This window comes from Leptonychotes weddellii, chromosome 3 (genome assembly GCF_054177405.1).
Source record: "Leptonychotes weddellii isolate Sample4059 chromosome 3, ASM5417740v2, whole genome shotgun sequence".
Classification (NCBI taxonomy): Eukaryota; Metazoa; Chordata; class Mammalia; order Carnivora; family Phocidae; genus Leptonychotes; species Leptonychotes weddellii.
In genome coordinates, this window is record NC_138371.1 from 41,933,475 (window position 1) to 41,948,620 (window position 15,146).

Genomic DNA, 15,146 nt, shown 5'->3' on the forward strand with positions numbered 1-15,146 from the left:
TTTATTCTCTAGTTCTATTTCAAGGCTTCTAGTTTTGTGGCTAAACTATATACTCACTCCTTGTCTAAGATTTCCTACACTCTCTCCACTCTCACTGCTTCCTACAGAGATGTGTTCCCCCTAACATGTATATGTCAAAGTTCCTGTGTGTAACTCCAAGCATTCCAGAGAACCTTCTAATAATACCCAAGCTATAAAATACCACAACAGGTCAAAGGTCTAACAGTTTATGTCAAAAAAAAGACAAAAAAATAAATCAGTCAATCAAATACTAAAATAGGAAAACTCTGAATATGATATTTTGATTAAGAAATTGGGGGGGAGGCGCCTGGGTGGCTAAGTCGGTTAAGCGTCCGACTCTTGGTTTCGGCTAAGCTCATGATCTTAGGGTCCTGGGATAGGGTCCTGGGATGGAGCCCCGAATCGGGCTCCTCGCTCAGTGGGGAGTCTGCCTAAGATTCTCTCTCTCTCCCTCTGCCCCTCCCCCTGCTCGTGGGCATGCTATCTCTAAAAAAAAATAAATCTTTAAAAAAAAAATTTTTTTTGACTATTTAAAAATAAAACTTAAGACTACCTTAAGGGCTGAAATGTTCTTTGAGGTTATCTAGTCCCTCCTCTCAGTGAAGGAAAATGTTGTCAAATACCTAAGTGAAAAGTATTTGTCGTGCTATTAGAAACTATTAATATTAATGATTTTACATCTTAGGCTTTATTTACTCAAACCTTATCATTTTGACAAAACCGGGGGAAAATGGGATTAAGAAAATGTCAGATTTTCTCACTCAATAGGTTAACCCTCCAGACAAATCAAATCGAGCAAAAGCCAAAGCAATACGCAGACACAATTTAGTCAATGGGTTAATTTTTATGTTTTATCTACCAAGTAGGATAAAATGAACAAATAGCCTGTCACACAGGAGTTCCAAGTTACCCTGTGTGAGAGTGGGAGAGGAGCAGCTCATCAAGCCAGAAAAAATGGGGGGAATCAAGCCTCAGCCAGATGTCTAGGTGGTCAGGGTACTTGAAGGCCTCATACTCACACTAGGGAAGAGAACTTCCAAGGCTGGCCTAATCCTCCAGGATGCCTTGCTCGTAAACTGCACACTCCCTCAGCTAGTATGGTAATTCAGATACATTACTTCCCATTCAACTATGTTCCCTGGTCCACGTGTGCCAGCTGTGGAACCTCAGACAAGTTTCATAATCACTTATAAATTATAAAAAACACAGCATAATGCTTAGGACATAGCACTCTATAAATGCTATTTGTAGAGAAGGAGAAATATCTTTTTCCTTTACCTTTCTAAGCTCTTGACTGGAACTCTCTGTGACAAAAGAAAGATTTATAAAAGAAAAACATATAATCTATTTAATGTAAGTTTTGCATGACATGGGGCCTTCTTAAGAAGATGAAGACCTGAAGAAATGGTTAAACCTGACTGTTTTTATGCTAGAAGAGTTACAGTCTTGGAAAGATGATAGAAGAAAGATTATGAGCTAAGTATATATATAGTAAACTGGGGGAAACTTAGCAAGATCATTCAGATTCCTCCCAGTGTCCCTTTGCTTTCAGAAATAAGGATATTCTTTCCTCCTAGAATACAGAGAAACCTGCTTCAGAGGAAGGTCAGAAAGTCCTTCACATGCCACTTCTCAAATTCCTTCGGCTTCAACTATTCAATGTCAAGGTGCCATATTTTGAGGTAGCATACCCCGAGCCCTGTCATATTCTTATCATTTCTCTCTTATTCAAAAAAAAAAATCACTTTTGGTGTGGCCTCATAGGTATAATTAATAGGTTAAGAAAAGAATGCAGGTTCCACAAAGATCCTACTAGACAGAGACAATTTAAGGGGTGGAAAACTATTTTCACTTATCTGATTATTTTACAAATGGAAGTTGGAATCTGAATTATCTGGATACTTATCCTCTTCCTCATTTTATATCTGCTGTAAACCAAGTTATATTTTCTACCAAAATTCCCCAAGTAAATAAGCAGAGTCCCTTTATATTCATTGCCATACCAAGAATAATTTATTCACATTCAAAGAGACAAGAATGTGGTTCCCTTTTAAGCCAGGAAAAGGCCAGAGGGCACTCCTATTCCCTAAGGGCAAAGGGATGCCCCCGGGACAAGCCCTGAACAACAGCTTCTATAAGAACAATAATCCTCTGAGAATTGCAGCACTTTGCAGGATCTGGTCTCTCTGGCCTACCTTTGAATGAAGGTCATGATCTCATACAGGAAGCATCTCAAGCATGTTTACTGCATTTTTATGCAAAAAACTAATATACATGTCTCAATCACAGTAATGTAGGTCTTGTTACTTTAGACATCTCCATCAGTAACTACTCTTCTGAGGTCTCTTTTATTTTCCTTTGGTATTCAAGTTACTGGCTGGCTGTTTCTCTCCAACCCAATGCTTCATGATTTCAACAGTCACATTGAGAGGGTTCTAATACAATAGCCTGTTCTTTCTTGAACCAATGACCCAACTGCCACTCTGCTTTACCCCAGGCTTTCAACAAATGAAACATTTCCACCTGCAGTTTCACCAACCGCTCTTCTTCACCTGCACTGTCTGCACAGCCTTTAGCTTTCTGTTTCTCACACCCCCTCACCCCAACTAAACTGCCCATTGTGACACTTGCTTATTCTCTGACACTGTTAAGATTATTCCTGGTTTTGCTTGCCTCCAGCTCCTGCTTAAACCACTGGTTGGTTAACAATCATTTTCGCTAAGGGGAGCACTAGTACTCTAAAATTTATTACACTATGGTTTTGTCAATTCTCAGCTTTGGGTATTTCCTACCATCTTTAAAGCAAAAGGGCAAAGACTCAGATATATCTCCATACCTTGATACAGCACATTACAAAAACCAATATGCATAATGTTAAATCGTCAAAAAAACTAACTCAAGAACATGGTGGCAGAAAATAATTAAATTGCTAATGGTGTCAGTGAACTAGAGTTTTATAATACTAGTTCCTACTTAAAAGTTTATTACATGTCTGCATTTTTTTGTACCTCTGTGAATGGATCTGCACTTCACAATTTTCTGTAATTTTACTCCTATCAGCTTTATTTTTTTTTTATATTTAGTTAGTTTTAACATGACTCCAAGCTTTAAATTATTCAGATGAGGCGCTGAGATTCCTTCAATAATTCTTAATGTACATTTAATGTTTCCAATACACTAAAGGCACCAAACAATCAAATAATTCAAGTGGTGTAATGTTATGAAATGACTGGATTGCAAGTTTCTATTTCAAATTTATTTTGTTGAATAATGTATTTCTGAGATATATGTAGAATTTTCTCATCTCGGAATAAATTTACTTAAGATGATTAATCTATTAACTATATTAAAGACAACATTTGGTGATTTAAGTAATAAAACATTTTTATAGAGTAATAGCAATAATCATATCCAATGTTTACAAAATTCAAGTGGTCTACACATTCTTTAACAACCTAAATTATTACTTCTAAAATGTTTATTTCAAATTAAGATACCACTTAATAACTGTTCTAATTAAGATACTTTCTCTTTTAAGTAACTGAAAATTCTAGTTCAAATTCATTTGAAAAATTAAGAACTTCATTATTTCACACAATAGTAAATCCAGAAATAGGGTAGGTTGATTTATGGACCCAACAATGCCACCAAACACTCACATTCTTTACATTTTTTTCCTGCTATCATTAATGCATTTGTTTTGCCCTCAAGCTAGACTGCATAGTGCACAAAGGATGACCCCCTGTGGTAATTTCAAACATCTATTCCAGAAAGAACCAATATCAAGAGCTGGCACATGCCTTGTCATCCAATTTCCCCTTGCTAAGTGTAAAGGCACTTCTCTTTAGTCCTGTTATTTCATGTAATTGAGGATGACTGGGATAAGGAAAAAAGGTCCCCTCAATAACGAATCACAAACAAAGGGAACAGAAGCACCATGATTAACTTAGGCTAATTGAAATTTCACATTTTTAGGAATGAACTGTCTTCCCTGGAGTCATGTGGGATAGAGTGGACATCTGAATTAATACCAGAGTTCTATGAACAAAACGGAATAAGTAAATTATTTGAGTGACCAGTCAATAGTGTCTGCCACAACAAGGAAGGGGACAGGACCCTCAGAAGTGAAAATATGCTCATGAATCAATGTGAAGGAAATGGAAAGGAGAATTAACTTCAGGTAAAGGATCACACGTGGCTTAAACTAATCAGTGTCATTCCAACAGAAGCTGAAGATCCCAACACGGGAGTGACGTAAAGAAGTGACAATGATAACTTCATGCTTACTATTAGAGAAGACACAAAATGGAGCCAAAAACAAGGAATAGACTGAAAGACCATCAACTCTCACTGTGATCTTGAAGTTACTGTCAGTTTTCAAATACAAAACAATTACATTGCACCCACCCCTTGAAATTTTAAGGTGATCCACACCTACTAAAATTGAACTGACTTATGAATATGAAGCTCTATATAGTAATTATCTCAAATTAATAAGTTTAAAGAGACTGCTTTTGTCATTTATTTTTAAAAAATTGAGTCATCAGTTCCAAATAAGTATCAATACAAGAACTAATTTTATAAATGGAGGTATCTCAGAGAAACGTCAAGCCAAGCAAGAAGAAGAAAGGAAATATAGTATAATAAATTATATCATATATGCTTCAATTATAGTTCCCCTTCATAACACAGGAGTTTGCTATACTTTTATGTATTCTACATTCTTATTTTCCAAAAATTACTGGCGTACATTTAAATTTTTCACCAAAAGTGGTCAAGAATAATACACATCATATAACCAAATATATAATGTTAAGTAACTCAGTGATACGTAGGAAAAAAAATCACTTCCATATATACATAAATTATTAATTTTTTCCTTAGTATTCACAGGAAACTGCTAATACTGGCATAGTTGTTACCAACTAGAAGATACAAAGAACTATTTAACATATCTATTCTCTCTCTCTCTTTTTTTAAGATTTTATTTATTTATTTGACAGAGAAATACAAAGACCCAGAAAGCACAAGCAGGGGGAATGGCAGAGGGGAAGGAAGAAGCAGACTCTCTGCTGGGCAGGGAGCCTGACACTGGGCTAGATCTCAGGACCCCAGGATCATGACCTGAGCCTAAGGCAGCCACTTAACTGACTGAGCCACCCATGCACTCCATATATCTATTCTCTCTTATAAAACATACCTATTCTCTCCTGGAACTTAAAGTGTAGTGGAGGAGACAAAACATTCATATATGAAAAATAAACCAGCACCACAAGGCAAAATTCCCAGCTAAATCATAACCGTTCCAAATATAGTTAATGCTATAAAGTGAAAAAGATAAATCTGTTTTTTAAATTTAGATGTTCTGAAATGAAATATAAATCCTTCTTCGTTGAACTGTCACTAGGCAAGATAACCAAAAAGTGCACACATGCTTCGTGAATAAAGCAAATAATCTAGAAAATAAGCATTGTTTATTAGAAATTTACTTTCAAAAATATTTAGAATATCTCTATAAAACTAACACATAAAACTGAGTTAAATAACTTTAATTTCTCTTAACCTCATTAAATGACAGCAAAACCAACTGGTACCTCTGAAAAAATCAGTATAGATGTCCAGGGGTGCTTAATCTATTTTGTGCCATAAATCCATTTGCCAGTCTAGTGAAGTCTATGAACCCCTTCTCAAAAAGTGCTTTTAAATGCATGAAGTAAAATATAAATTATGTAAAAGAAACAGACTTAAAATACAGTTATTAAAATATATTAAAACAATTTAAGACATGGCTACATGCCTATAGATATACCCACATATGAAAAAAAAAATCCCTAGAAGCAGATGTGATTATTACTCCAATTTCAAACTAGCCATAAACATAAAAATATTTCAAAATATGTGCAGCCAAAGCAATTAGACACGATAATAAATAGCTGCAACTTCTAGAAAGCTACACTATAAGATGTGTGTGTGTGCACGTGTGCATGTGTGTGTGTGTTAGGTGTTCATGAGAGTAATGATGTTGTTTCCTATCCAAGTTCATGGACACCCTAGAGCGTGAAATGGAGAGCATACTCAGCTCCTTATGACTCCAATTACACGTTAGTTAGATCTAGAGAGATGGGTAAAGAAATAAAAATAAGATAGCACTTTTAAGATAATTCATCCAGTTAAAGTTCTTAAACTTCCATATGTAATTACTAATGATTAAGGTCATCAACATGAAGACAGAAAGGAAAAACATCTCTACAGTTCCAAAATCCACAAATTGCTCTATTAAACCATTTACATGGTCCTATATCTCCTGCCTTTGCCACTTGGTCTGTCTTGAATGGCCTGCCCCTCCCCTTCTTTGCCTGGCAACTCATCTTCATCCTTTGCCCAACAATCATCTCCACACTTTGTTTCCAGATACTGCTGCGCCTAATGCTGATGAACTCCACCTCCTACTCCTTCAATATCCTCTCCACTGTAGCACAGAATTCAGGGAAATAAAAAGTTCTCTATAAGTCTATTTAAGTTAGTTTGAGATACATCAGTGTCACTACTAAAAATTAGGAGAGAACTACAAAAAATTTTTAAAAGTGGTGTTCAATAAATATTTATTAAATTCAACTGGATTGGGGCGCCCAGGTGACTCAGTCAGTTAAGGTCTGTCTTTGGCTCAGGTCATGATCTCAGAGTCCTGGGATAAAGTCCCACATCAGGCTCCCTGCTTAGCAGGGAGCCTGCTTCTCCCTCTCCCTCTGCTCCTTCCCACTCTCATTTTCTCTCTCTCTCTCAAATAAATAAATAAAATCTTAAAAAGAAATTCAAATGGATCATATCAGAATCCCTTTATCTGTCAACTCATAATTTAAAGAGTTACATTCTCCAGAATGAGAAGAGGGGGGTAAAAATGTTGCAAATTTTTATGACAACTTAAAAGAAAATCAGTATCTCATTGAATAAGGAAGTCCCAAAGAAACATTTATTATATCAAGTCACAAAACTGTTCTTTAAAGCTTTCTCTGCACCCCTCTAGGAAATTTCCTTTTTCCAAGTTGATCATAAATTTCCTAGTCCACTTAATCTAAGCAGTGATGCTTACGACAATTCAGATATTATAAACTTAGTGGTGGTTCTTCCTTCAAAAAGGATTAAAAACAATATTGGCAATATGATAGTTCTTACCAGGTTGCCACCAAGAATTTTAAAAGCCTTTCTTCCTATACATGAGGCACAATGATGCATTAAAACAGAAATAGCAATTCACAAAATTTCAAAACAATATCTACTCTTATAAAGAAATGCTACTTTGCAGATTTGAAATAGACTTTTACCATTTCAGATGTCATTATATAATTTCAAATACAACTCATTTACTCAAATGACTACTTAATTCTCTCAAACTGTGTTTGCTAGACTTCACTTCAAAAGCAGTGTCCTCTGAGTAATTATAATCAATTACTAAATGCAGCATAGAGTTAAATCACTTAGAAATTCAGTTATACAACTGTTCTTTACAATAAGCCAAATTTTGTATTTTTGCGACCAGCAATGATCATCAGTATTTATGTTGGAGGACATGTTTACGGTTATAATAGTGCACATCCTCAAGGAGGTATTAGGAGAGTTCCACCATCAACCAAATTTACTAGGGAGTATTTACTAGGGAGTTGCAAAAAGACAAACAAAAATTAAATAGATTACAGAGAGTAACATTCACGCTGACCTTTAAAAATACGTTACAAAGTACTCTTGTTAAATAAAACTCTTTTCAGTACTTACCACACCATGTTTTAACTCACGCAAGTGGAAATCAGGGTAAATTAACCTATTTCTGTTAAAATTTTACTTTAAAATACAGGGCTCTCTTAATGGTTGTAAACAGCCATGATAGAAATCGAGAGGCTAAAATCAAGTTCATTCTCTTATATTAAATTTTAATTACTTCAAATTTGGAGATTTGCTACCACAGCAGAGATGGTTCTGTTTGCTTTTTAGCTAAAGAGCTGTGTAAGATCAATATTACCTCATTTACAAACTGAGAAAGAGAGCTTAGTTATCATTTCATGAAATATTATATAACCATGTGACAATGTTATACAGCCAAATCCTTAATGATTCAGTTAGGTTATTTATGCTCTGTCGTCTCTTCTCCCAAACCTCTCAACAAGCTGGTTTCAGCCATTTAAATAACTATCATCATTTCTACAGAGAGTGGACTAAAGACTGCACCCAATCACTCAATCTGCTCTTTGTTGGTAGCACTGGTACAGTTTATTAAGGTCCCTGAAATTCTTAGAGGACTTGTGGTTGAAGTTTCAGGGAACAAGTCAACTGTAGCATCTGATAATCCTAAAAGAAATATCAGTTAATTGAAGTTACTTTTCCCTATAAAAATATACCTAGAACAAACAGAGAAACATCAAAGAACATATACATGTCATAATTATATGTCTGTATAAATACTTTATAGAGATATAAATACTGTATGGAGATAAATCTATATATACACAGAGAGAGTCATTAGTCACCTAAGTCTTGGAAATTTCCAGGACATATTCTGAACTTCCTCTTCAGAAGGTATATGATGAAAACAATATGTAGATATATTTATATAATGTTAATAGCAAAAAACAAACATGAAATAAAAGGAGCTATTAGTATCTAGAGTATGCTCTCTGAGGTGTACCCTAGAAAATATAGTGTTATTCAAAACTTTTTTAAAAAATCGTATTAAATCTTTGAATCACAATTGTTACATAAATTAATTCATTCACACTATGTGACCTGCCTTTCCAACACTATCCTTAAGTACACAATATCGAAAGGTGAAATGGATTCCAAATTTACCGTAACTATACCATTTCAATGAAAGCAGAAAATTGGCATTTATACCTGTGTCAATTAACTGTCTTCTGGTGAAAATATTCATGAACTGTAAGTATCACTAGAGTGGCTGAAAACATTTTCGTGGTATAAAACAAATACAAAACTAGCAAATAACAGAGCCTAAAAACAGTTTTAAGCACCTTCTAAGCCTAAAACAATGACTGGAACAATGACTGTTAGCCATTATCTTTAAAATAAAGGCCTGATTTCAATTCATATCTCCACTGCTTGAAAGCAAAGAGATTTCTCTGCTCAAAATTTACACCATTTTCCCTCTTCTAAACTGAACATATTTAAGCTGCCATAGGAACAAGCTGAAGTTTCCTGATCTCTAAATGTGTTAAGGCAAGCACCATTAGAGCTAGCAGCCTATGTAACAAGGGCTGATACGTTTAGGGACAAGGGCTCACGTAACCATATGGTTGACTCCTGTAGTAACTACTTTTGATTTTATTATTATATCCAAATAACTTTTTTTTTGTCTTTTAGAGGTTTTAGAGAACAAACTGCGATTTTATAGGATGAATCACTAACAAAATGCTCTGCTAAGTGAAATTTAAATAAAAATTATCTAATATTCATCAATGGAGATTAAAGATTTTCCAGATTTTTAAATTCAAAAGCAAAACTGGATATTTTACATTAAAATTACTACCCTAATATATCCTTGAGCCTTCACGTGTCCTTTGATTATTCAAAAAGAGTGCCTATTTTGTTACTATAACCATAAATTCAACTATTATCACCCTTATACTCCTACTTTTTAGACATTCACTATTAATAAGATAGTCTAACGGGGCGCCTGGGTGACTCAGCCTCAGACTCCTGGTTTTGGCTCAGGTTATGATTTCAGGGTTGTGAGATGGAGCTCCATGTTCAGGGTGGAGTCTGCTTAAGATTCTCTCTCTCCCTCTCCCTCTGCCCCTCCCCCCAATGTATGCACACCTGCACATGCTCTCTCTCTCTCAAATAAAATAAATAAATAAGATCTTTAGGGGCGCCTGGGTGGCTCAGTCGTTAAGCATCTGCCTTCGGCTCAGGTCATGATCCCAGGGTCCTGGGATCGAGCCCCGTATCGGGCTCCCTGCTCCACAGGAAGCCTGCTCCTCCCTCTCCCACTCCCCCTGCTTGTGTTCCCTCTCTCGCTGTGTCTCTCTCTGCTAAATAAATAAATAAAACCTTAAAAAAATTTAAAAAGGTCTCTAAAAGACAAAAAAAAGTTTTTTAAATAAAAATGTTACAATGAAGTATTTCACCAAAGATTTTATTATTTAAACAATTTATCCATACTTACTACTTTCTTTCTCTAATACGTTGACCTTTTCACCTGAAAAATAAACATCCATGCATACAATACAGTACATTAATCTATAATAGGTAGTTTATTTTGCTAATTGGCATGTCAAACTAAAAGTGAAATATTCACAATTATCATGTGTGTAACAAGTTCATACGTTATAGATAGCAAATGGACAATAAATTATATGTTGGTAAAATGTTGGTCAAAGTAAAATAGCACAAACAAAATTAAGAAGTTCAGAGCTAGGATATGAATCCAAGCTTGCTATTTCCTTGCACATAAAAAATATGCAACAAATATTTGTTGAATCAATTAATGAAAGGCTCCTAAAGCTACTCTCTAAACTCTTAAAAGGAAACTGTTGTGGCCTTTGGGAAAAGATGTACACCATAATTGTAATTTTAGTCCCTCAAGTGTTATTTCCAAGAAGGGAGCCAAATTTTGCAAACATATCTGGTAACTTCTCATAAAGGCAAAATTGAGCTGGACCTAAAAACTAACTGGTCCTGACTATAAATATAAACCAAAAGAAAAATAATTTGCTGATTGTATTTTTCTGAGAATGACTCAGCTTTAACCATAACAAAATTTCACCCAATATTCTCCAATATTAAAATTTGATTAGGGACGCCTGGGTGGCTCAGTCGTTAAGCGTCTGCCTTTGGCTCAGGTCATGATCCCAGGGTCCTGGGATCGAGTCCCGCATAGGGCTCCCTGCTCTGCGGGGAGCCTGCTTCTCCCTCTCCCACTCCCTCTGCTTGTGCTCTCTCTCTCTCTCTCTGACAAATAAGTAAAACCTTTAAAATAAATAAATAAATAAAATTTTATTAAACTAAAGCTATGATTTAGTAATTGTTTTATTTAAATACAGATATGTCACTATAATATGTGTATACTAGATATAAATATTATTCTTTTACCCCTATAATCTCAATTGAGTCAACTGAGTAAGAAACTCTATGACCTTTATATTTCTAAAAACCTATTAACATAATTTCATCTCTTTAATGCTCACAGTAAACCTGTAATTATGTAAAGTTTCTTTACTTTGCAAGTGGAAAAACTGAAATCATAGGGAAAACACTTTGCCAAGAGTGATTCATAAAGTCAGTCTCAGAGGGTAGACTGATAGTCACAATCTCAAACTCACCAATTCAGTGGAAATACAATCCATATTAGCGTTTTGTACCATTCAACCCCCAAACTCACAACAGTAAACCAACCTCCCTGAAAAGGAAGGAAGGAAAGAAAGAAGGGAATGAAGGAAGGAAGGATGGGGACACAAATTTAACACATAAAAGAAGGGTCTGAATTGCAGATAAGGCTCTGAGTTCCTGGCTAATCTGGAACTTGGGAGCAGCAGGGCCTTAAGAATTGGGCGAATACTGTGTGAAATTGTGAGATCACCCCAACTTCTACGCCTTCAAGAGAAAGGGCAAGATCCACTTATGGGGGTCACTTTTGACAAACACAAGGAAGACATGCTAAACACGTTTTCCACTTTAACTCCATGACCCAAATCTGTGCCATTTGAGAATACCTAACTGAATTATTCAATTTAGGTGGCAAACCATCTGCTCAAGGCCCAAGCCTTCGATTCTTACTGGCTATGAAAACAACAAAGGCCAAGGTCAAGGGATTGAAGCTGCAGCAATCCTAGTCCAAGTTGAGAAGACAAATGGCAACAAAATGTGAACATGAACAAGTATGATCAGCACAAGCAGCATCAGGCCCCCAGCAATTCCACTGCAACACTGACTGAGGGTCAGACTTCCCTTCTAGAGCACTTCTTTCACTCTTTGTCACATCCGACTGCGCTCTCTGCTTAGTTTAATTTTTTTGCCAAGAAGACTGATCTTAGTCACCTAAAAATTCTCATTGCAAAAGAAACCCCTTGTTTAAACCCAAGTACCCAACAGCTCCTTTCCAATTATCCCCTGCAAGTTCCCCAGTCTCTTTCATGCCTGGCTACTGAGCCCAGTCTGGTTTGGCTGCCCGCCAGGTTCCTCTCTTCTTTCCTTGTCAGTCGTAAAAACTTGGAAAACACTCCTGGACAGCTCAAGGAGACCTTTTAATTATGCAACGGGCCAGTACCTTCGCCTGTCTGCTGTTTCCAGCAAGGCTTGGAGTCGCCAGCGACTGCACTCCCCCAATTGGTGGGTTTTCTAGCAAGGCTACTTGTTTATGTGGGGGAAGGAGGAAAAGACTGGCAGAGAAAGGGGGCGATTTGCAAATCTGAAAATATTCCAATTCCTCTCAGACTTTCCTACCCCCTAACATTCACTCTCAATACCGCCCTCCTTTAGCACTTTATCATCCATTTGGTATCACAGACACAAAATCATCAATATTGTGGTCTCCTACCACTCTTAGAAATTAACAAGTGAAACCGTAACCAGAACACTCCCCAGAAACTTTTATTCTTGTGTTGATGCAACATTTCTTTTCTAAAGAGCAGGTCCGAAAGTGAACTCAATTAAATACTTCCTAATGGAATGCATTATACCTCATCAAACTTGCAGACTGAAATCGTACATGTAAAATGCCTGATTGCACGTGAAAGTAAAGCGAGTTCAATTGAGAAAAACTGTTGGGACCCACGAAGGGGTACTTTGACTGACATCCTGCTCCTACGACGGGTTTGCCCAACATGCTAAGCGGACGCTCCAACACCAGCTACGCCTTCCTTACTCTATCCCGGCACGCTAGTTCCAACTGCAGCGTCCGGCTTCCTGTTCAAGTCCCATTCAACATCGTAAACACATTCCAAGAAAACCAGCCTGCCCAGAGTTCCCTCCCGCACACAGGGAAGTCGGCGCGGCGCCCCAGGAGCCACAGGGAAGATGCGACCGCGCCGGATTCTGCTCGGTGTAGTGAGCCAGCCCACGGGGAGGTGGACCCGGGCGAGCGAGCCTGGCAGCGCGATCGAGAGCCCAGGGTCTCCTCCCCACGCCGCGCCGCGCTCCCCTCCTAACGGAACGCCGGCCACAAGGAACTACTTGACCCGCCCAGCCAAAGGTTAACCGTGCGGGCGCCGCCCCTAAGTCGAGGCCCTCCCAGCGCTGGCTTTAAAGAATCCTGAGCCGGCCTAGGAGCTTCGCGCCTCCCCGCCCCCATGCCCACACTCTCTCCTGGAGCCAACAAAAGGGAGGTTAACGCCGTAAGAAGTTTCGCTCCTGGGTCGCCTCGTTTGTGACCCGGCGATGAGTCGCCGGCTCCGTCCCGTCGGGTCCGCGCACCCTCAGCTGTGCCGATCCACCGGCCCCCCCACCCACCCCCCACCAGCTCCCGCCCGCTCCCGCCCACCGGCCCTGGCCACCCGGCCCAAAGTTACCACAAAGGGCTAGGAAGAGGATCCCGGAGCCGCGAGCCCGATGCGTCCCCGACCTCGTTAGGCTCCCCCGTCATCCCTCAAGCACTGCCATGGCAGTCGTCAACAGGTCTTCGCCTCCCTTCAGGCTGGAAGACTCCCGGTGCCTTTCACTGCCCTAATTTTTGCAACCTGCCCGCCGGCGGCAGCGGCAACGCGCAGCCCCGCGCCCTCCTTCCCAGGCACCCGCGGCGGGCGCTAACCACCGCCCACCTCCTCTCGGGATGTCAGTTTAAGAGAGACTGTGCGCTACCTGACGGGGAGGCTGGGCTTGCAGGCCGGGAAGACCCCCAGATAAATCGCGGTCTCTCTATACCTTACGGACAGATGCAGTCGGGTCAGGCTTCGGGCAGGGGCGTGGAGAGCTGCCGCGTCCTCGGAGCCGGGCGGGCTCCGCTCCTACGCGGCTGGGGCGCCGTTTCCGAGGCCGAGAGGGAAAGTTTTTCGACGTCAACACGGTGCTGGACTCGGGACCCTTCGGCCCGGGTCCCCTCCCTCTTCGCGCTCTCTGCCCCCTCCCTCCTCTTCCTAACCGGCTGAAGCTAAAACTGGCGGCGGCTGGGGCTCGAGGCTTGGGACTCCGGGTCGCTCCCGGCTGGAAACGCCGGGCTCCCCCTCTCGGCCAGAAGGGAACTCTCAGACTCCGGCTGGCGCGCTTCTGGCGGTCTCCTTGGACACTTCCAAACGGGACGCCTGTGTGCGAGCTCTCGGACTTGCTTCAGACTCTGATGGTCGTTTCCTATGGGCCCACTGGGCTGTCTGGTGTTTGCAGGCGGGACCTAAGGGAGAGAGTGAAATGGGAGAGAAACCCGACTGTAGAAGGAGAGGCCTTACCTTAGCCGGTATTTGGCCGGTATAGAAGCAAAAACACAGTGCCCCCACCCCCATCCTCGTCCCCCGCCAGGTTTCCTTTTGAACCTCCTCCCTAAAGCCTTAGATGGGGACTATTTGCCTTCCCTAATCTCTCTGTGTTTCCTAACACAATTTTAAAACACCTCTGAGGCTTAATAAGAAAAAAAAGTGCCAAAAGAAGCACACACACAAGAATACGAGTAGAACGTGCTTTCTTTACAACATTTATCAGCAAAGCATTGCACAGTTGGTGCTGCTGTCCCGACGGTACCCGCACAGACATTTTTCATTTTTCCTAATTTTTTAACTCCGCCTGAATCTCCTCACTTTACTATGCCTTAGGAAAGAAAAAGAAAGAAGACTGCTTCAACCACCAGATCATGCTCACTTGCTTCATTCATGTGTGCACATCAGAATTCAGAACTTCTGTGTAGGGTTTAAGGGAAAACACAACAAACCATTCTTACCCTGGTAAACCTTTGTGTGGGAGGAAGGATGAGGAGGAGGAGTATCCTCATATAAATCATTCTTAAAGGGGGGCGCCTGGGTGGCTCAGATGGTTAAGCGTCTGCCTTCGGCTCAGGTCATGATCCTGGAGTCCCGGGGTCGAGTCCCGCATCGGGCTCCCTGCTCAGCGGGGAGTCCGCTTCTCCTCCCCCTGACCCTCCTCCCTCTCCTGCTCTCTGTCTCTTGTTCTCTCTCTCTCAAATAAATAAATAAAATCTT

At 39.7% G+C, this 15,146-nt stretch overlaps 1 protein-coding gene across 9 annotated transcripts in view; it reads right to left on the reverse strand.

Moving 5' to 3' along the window:
- Positions 1-15,146, reverse strand: part of GULP1 (GULP PTB domain containing engulfment adaptor 1) — a 262,267-nt gene that overhangs the window by 239,301 nt on the left and 7,820 nt on the right. For 7 of the 9 annotated variants that reach the window (XM_031036781.2, XM_081814014.1, XM_081814003.1 and 4 more), the window contains exon 2: positions 13,885-14,347. The gene's annotated coding sequence lies outside the window, so the exon portion shown is untranslated. Of the gene's footprint in view, positions 1-13,821; positions 13,841-13,884; positions 14,348-15,146 lie in introns of those variants that run through there. The other 2 variants (XM_081814015.1, XM_081814011.1) reach the window with 2 other exon arrangements.